Below are 7,183 nucleotides of genomic sequence, written 5' to 3'. Positions count from 1 at the left end.
CCACGCTACAGAAACACAAACGATTCCAAATCAATAAATGTCTGTGAGGATAGGTCAGCAATTTGCAACGATTTTTTTTCCCTGTAAGAGTAAAATGGCAGACCGACTCTGTGGTCTCAAAAACACTCTTTTGGTTCCACAACCAAATTACATTTATTATACTGCACTTCTGACTAGTAAAAACCATAAAGTACTGCCAAATTACCATGTATGACAAATGATTTCTAATGTAGACGCATGCTGGTGCTGACAGGGAATTGCGTCTATAATTTGGAAGTAAGACTTTTCCTGTACCTGGTGTCATTGATTCTTCGTTTCCAGATATTTGGTACACTTCTTAAAGCAGTAATAAAATAAAATCATAGGTAATTTACTGAAGGGAGATGACTTTTATACTCCCTGACCCTGTGTGACCTGTTAGCCCTGGGGTTCAGTGCCATTAGTCTCAGGACTTATTTTATACAGCCCACTACTGAACCACAGGAGAATCCCTGGGAATGTTCATGTATCTCATTTATCCAAAAACCTCTGTCAGACCCGTAAACATTGTAGATTCTTTCTTTCTCAGAGTCTGAGTCTACGGTATGTTTGACTGTCAAGCAATGGACACAGAGCAACTGGTTGTTCAGGTTCTTCAGGGGTCAACACATCAGATAATCTCCATGTCCTCTGCTCTTCTCTAATTCTGTCCATCCTGGTCACTCCCAGTGAAGGTCTCAGCATCTTCAACTCAACCTTTTGTCTACTGGACAGGGCCACTTTTCTTTTAAAGCTTACATCATAGCAGGTCTCACTACTGTCTAATAATCCTGGCCTTTATACTTGGCTGCTTTTCTTCTGTCCTAAGTCATCCTGGACACTCGTCTCCATGCACTCCACTGACCACAGCCCTTTCTTTACCCTCTCCTGTGAGCCCCTGGATATTTATGTGCTGTTTGATATAGGGGGAAAAATCATGTGTATCATGAATTGATGAAATCACATCAATTTTTGCTGTTTTTTATTGCATTCTTACCACCTAATTGGAGTCCCAGTGCAGAATGAAATGACAGATTTATGTTTTTACTGCAAATTTAGAACAACTTCAAACTTTTCCAAAATAGTTTGTAATACAGGTGTTCAGTGCAGAGTCAGAAAGTCATAAATCCACCTAGAGTAAAAAGATACCTGTGTGAAGTCCAAGTGTTGGGAGCTGGAGCCACAGGAGGTCGTGCCCTCCTTCCCTGCAGCTCCAGTCAGTGACAGAGTGTGTTCTGTGTGTGAGAACACATGTATGTTCCCATGTCATCCTCCAGGAACACACTCCTAAACTTTAATGTACAGCTTGGGGCGTTTTTGTTTTTTGTGTGTGTATAAAATGTGCGGGAACAAACCCACAGACCACCCAACGCTGTAATTTCTCACCTCAGCGTCTTCTCAGTTTCTCATCTTCCAACTTTCAGCTCGTTGGTTCCACTTTCTATTCCGGTAATTGGGTTCGGTGGAGGCGAAAAAGTTTTACTCCCACACTGGGTCCCATCATGCATCGGACGAAGTTAGGAAGTGGCGGTGAGGTTAGCGGCAGAAGACAATGCAGATATCATAAATGGTTAGAGGAGAAAAGAATAGAGCTAAATATAGACTGAAGGTCAGACTCAGCATAACGCCAAAACAGTATATCATATATGAGATGAAATGGAGTCAAAAAGTTCTAAGACACACGTTACTATACCAGAAGGTCTAAGATTTTTACAAGATTCAATGGTTCAGCACATCTTTGATAAGTGTTGACCAGAGTTTCATTTTATTTAATCAGATTTTTTGACCCTAAGTGGTGAACAACTTGAAGAGCAGACAGAACCTGTGAATTGAAACCCTGAAAAAAAACTGCAACAGGTGTAGGTAGCTTCAGGAATTTGATTTTCTTTTTTGTGGTTCATTTTTTTATGCTAATAAAATAATTTGTGTCCTTATATTATAGAAGCGGGTTGTTACCTGTTGACAAGGACATCTCCCAGAATTCCACAAATGCCACCCTTTCAACCTGCATTGATTTATTCAACAGTTTCTGTAGTTTTTCTGATTATTCATCTTGTCCTCAGCTGTAGTAAGAGTCCATTCAGGAAAAATTCAGCATTAAACAAACAGGGCAAGCAGGGTGGGAAGGTCAGCGTCTGTATCATATTGGGACATGGGAGGTATTTTAATAGATGAATAATTTACTGGATGAGGAAAACAAGATCTCCTCTGTGGACACGTGGACAAGATCGTCCTGTCGTGAAGGTTACCAGAACATGTGGACATCCTCACTCCCTCCCTTCTTTTCTTTATCTCCAGACAGACTTTATCCTCCCTTCCAAATATATTTAAAGGGAAAAGTCTTTGAAACTAGACAGGCATTAACATGTGTTAGTCTGGGGAAAAGACGTTTCATTGACTCGTTTCATGAATCAAAGTGTGGACAGATGCAAAACATGGCAGGAGATAAAGAGGTTATTTAAAGGGGATTCACACGGAGGCACGGATGAAGACGATTGGGTTCTGTTTTGTCTTCCTTCTTCAGTCGTAAATGTCACGTTAAATCTGCCTGGTTTTGAACTAACAACCTTGGATAAGTCAACATCTCACCATCTGTAGTCTGGTTTAACTTTATTAAAGGTGGACTTTAATATACAATAACTGACAAGGACCAAACATGAAGTTCCAAACATACGCATCAAATAATGGCACAAATTACAGTCATTGATGTGATGACCTTTGAAGAAATACAGAGAGGATGGATCAAATGGTGGATCAAATGGATCAAACCTAAGCTATTTCGTTCATGTAATGCCCTGGTCTGGTATCCAGAATGGGTCCCATCAACTCTACTGTAATATCTTCCCCGTTAGCCAATAACGACGCAGAGAAACTTGTGATGTGAGTAGCTAAAAGTATCTATTTTTATAGCGTTTTTAAGTGCTAAGAGAAATACTTTTATAGCCCCTCACTGTATATACCATATATATTTATATGTATATATATATATATACATATAAATATATATATATATACATATAAATATATATATATATATTTATATGTATATATATATATATAGAGAGAGAGAGAGAGAGACCTGTTATCAATAGACATACAATAAACAAACAAACAGACAATACTTATTGACTATTCTATAAATGTTCCTGATGCCAAAGCACTTACTCTTACTCTATAAATATCAGTAATTGTTGTTGTAATCAATTTCATATGTCATATCTATTATAGGAACTGAACAACATGTTGGAACCCACGTAGTGGTTTTATATTGGGCTCTAATGTGCGTGCTCTTTGCCCAGACCAGGTGTAATCTGAGACACAGCATCATCAGGTACATGACGTGCCTGATGATGGCTGCGTGGTGGCTGCGTTTCACCCACAAACAGCGACGTTGGTCTGAGAATCACAGTGGAGCCCGCTATCGAAAACCAATGCAAGGTTTGACTCCTTGTCATGTGATATCTTAACAGAGTATACTGTATAAATTATGCACTGTTCCTGCAAAGGTTATTCAGTGTCTTGTCCAGTTTCTCTGTTCAGTCTCCATCCCCACAGTGTTTGTCTATTTCTTCTTCTTGCTGTGTCACCTTTTACAGTTCCCTCGCAGATAATGCACAGACACACTCCCTGTGACACGGTGCACACACACACTGACATTCCAGTGTTATCAAATAAGGCTGCCGTAGCTGTTGTTGTTGTTTTTTTCCGAGGACAGGCTCAGTCGCCTCTATCCGGTATCAGCCTGAGAACAGAGGAGCGAGCCTCGCCTGCCTGCCGTCTATTTGCCTCGGATCACAAACTCAGGTGTCCAGTTTCTGAGCTGCCCTTCTTCTCCTCCTTTTGTTTTCATATGCTGCAGAGCTGTCTGAAGGAATGCAGTGGAAACTGTGTTCACTTTGTGCAGTGCTCTGATGGTGTAGTTGACGCCAGGAGGACGTTTACAGGTGTAAATGTCTGATAACCAAGCGTGCAGGATTAATGTCAGTTTTTAAAGTTTTTCTATGGTCACTTTGAGACTCTGTTGAACCAGTTTAACCCTTTTCATGCTCTACTCTCATACAGCTCTTCACTGGGCTTCATACACACTGTAGCAGTGGAGACTCTATGCAAAGTAGAGCAACAGAAATGTAAATGTACATTTTATATAAAACGTCCATCGGTTCTAAGAAACTGAACCAGAACACAGTCAAAGTGTATCTGACGTCAGTATTGGTTTGTCATTCTCATCATCTTAAACCACAAAAAATAATACGACACCTTTTTTAATGTATTTAAAGCAGAGGTGTATCATCGATGTCACCAAAGCTTTCTCTGCTGGTCTAGACAGTATCAAAGTCAGTGACTTTATTTTTCAATATATTGATTATGAATATTTATGACTGTAATCTGTCCTTATCATTTCATAGCTGTTGGTTGTTGGTTGTGCTGCTTCCAGTCACGTATACTGAAGTTTTTCATCCAATCTTACTTCAGCCACTATTTGTTGCCAGGATGAAAGAAATCTGTCCTCAGGCCTTCAGAATCAGTGGTGCTGAGTCATAAATGAAGGACGATGAGATTGGAATAAACAGAGGTTTTGGTAAATAAAATTCAATGTAATGACTTGTTATACTATATTTCTGCATAATATTGTTAGTTTCTGTGACCATGTGACAGGAAGCCCCTGAAGGCCAAGATGCTAAAAACACAGTGTGCCATTGATTTAAAGGTTTTATAAAATAGGTGTTGGTGGTCTTATGTGTTTAAGTGTTGGTTTGACATATGACTAAACCAGGGGTTCCAAACCTTTTTGGGCTTGGGAGCCCTGTTTTAACATCACAGCGACATGTTTTTCTATGTCATGTGACCACAGCTGTTAATTACCATGCGCCAGCTCAGATATTTTTATATACTGCACTTTATGTGAACTTGGTTTATATTCATGAAAGTGAAATGATGCAGATGTTTGAGATTGTGTGTGGTTATTCTTTATCATTAATATTTTTATCAATTACTAGACATGTGGTGCTTTGGCCCAGAGGCAATGTCTCTGTCATTGGTGTGGAACCCCAGGGTTCACCTCCTGGGCAAGATCGAATCCCTGTTATGGCGGTTGGTACCTTCCAGTGGACTCACCACCCGCAGGAAGGTTCAGGGGGGGTTGGTACGGTGCGATGTGATATGGGTAGCGACTGCTGCCCCCGCGACCCGGTAACGGACAAGCGGATGAAAATGGATGGATGGATGGATGGAATTACTAGACATTTCATGCCATCCCATTTGGAGTCGTGACCCCAAGGTTGAAAAACACCTGCCTAAATGTTGGGAAATATATAAATCTCAGGTTTTGCAATCATAGCACATTTAATTCTGAATGATCCACAGTCTATGTCAACTGTAATTACATGAAGAAGATGTGCAGCCTGTAGACGGAATTCATGTGAGTCTGTGCCAGATGGTTCTCTGCCTCGTGGCATCATGTCTAAACAGGAGACGTGGTTTCACACCTGGTTCTATCCCATGCATTTACCTGGAATGTCAGATCACTTGTGACCTCATCAGGCCTCTCCCCTTTACCTCTCCTCTCCCGGCCACACTCTTTTTCTGTTAATTCAAGTCAGAATTTCATTATAAAAAGTTGTTTTTTCTCCTTACTGCTGACTCCTTACAGTTCTAGGGTTTCTCCTATCTCATTAGTAATGCATCTGTCCTATCTTAGTGAACTGCCACAGATAAGACCGAGTGGAGACAAGATAGCAGAGTGTCAGTGAGACACTCCATGTAGACCGTCTGATTAATTATAGATAGCAGCCCAGATAATGTCGCCTTACTTCCTTGTGTCACGCAGCAGATGCAGTGGAGGAATTAACTGCACAAAGTTTCAAAAGTCAGCATCAAGGTCAGTCACATAGGATCTGCTCTATTAAGCAAACAAATAAAAATTGAGAAACCGCACGCAAACGTCTCATGCAATATGTCCGTGTGACTTGGCTGCAAATCATGTTTAAAAACAGCTGTGAAATGTTTACTGGACATATTGATGGCAGAGAGACAGCAGCCCAGCAGCCTTCCATTCCTGTTGGTCCGGGGCCTCTCCATCCATCTGCTGCTCACGCTCCCACCTCCGTCCAGCACAGGCTAGTTTATGCAGAGTGACCACAATTTACCGACAGCCTTCTTGTCTAATAGATACCATTCATTCTGTCTGAGCGTGCTCTTTGGCAGGAACGCACCGAAGTCCATTTGGGAAATGAGTCCACTGCAAACGCACGCAGACTGGCTGTGTTCAAAAACCTCCAGACTGATTTTGTTTCTGGTCACAGTTGGCATTGTTATGGGCATTTTGATATGAAACCGACTCCTCTGATTCTCCATCATGTCCACGTCTGACAGACATAAAACATCCCAGATCACCAGCGCGTTTTGTCGACTGACGACTCTTTCGTTTTATGTCCTGTAACTTGATAGAGAGCCGTCCTCGTAGCCATGTGCTGCTCTAAGGTTTCCCCTCCACTTTGATGTATGGACTAATGATGGTGTTTGATCTTCACGTCTCACTGAGTCAGAGAAATCTGAGAAACTTGATCGATATGTGGACTCGATGCTGCCCGAGTGTGCGTAAAAGACAGGGCAGTCTGCACCATGAGAAACTGCAGCCTCATCATGACTTTTCCCACCCATCACTGCTGTCCAGTTGCATTAGTTAATTGCCCACTCCATTGTCACTGAACTGTTTTACACTTACTCTTCTCAGTGGCAGTGCTGACTCAAGTCATTCACATGCACTTTTTTATCTATTTCTACTGAGGTTGTTAGCTTCAGAACAGCCTTTCTTCATTAAGGACCGCTCATAATACGACCTCACAACGATGCTTGGTCTGCTCTCATCATAGCAGTACTTCAATGGCCGGAGAAAAGCAGACAAAGATCTGGATCAGACTGGAATAATGAATCTTTTCAATAAAACTCAATATTAGTTACTGATACTGCATTTGATATGGTGCAGGACTGTGCCTTTTTGGGGACGTGCAGATCCAAACCAATATTTGGATCAATTTTTTAAAAATTATTTTAATCAGTTAAAAAATAATATAATGATTATTTTTCAATTAAATTACATTTTAATCAATTGTATTAACCACCATTTTGAAAGCTTTACACCAGTTTTTTTCTCATTTAACAATGT

This window comes from Cynoglossus semilaevis, chromosome 10, assembly GCF_000523025.1.
Source record: "Cynoglossus semilaevis isolate Cse_v1.0 chromosome 10, Cse_v1.0, whole genome shotgun sequence".
NCBI classification, from domain to species: Eukaryota; Metazoa; Chordata; class Actinopteri; order Pleuronectiformes; family Cynoglossidae; genus Cynoglossus; species Cynoglossus semilaevis.
This window is presented reverse-complemented; position numbering follows the sequence as displayed.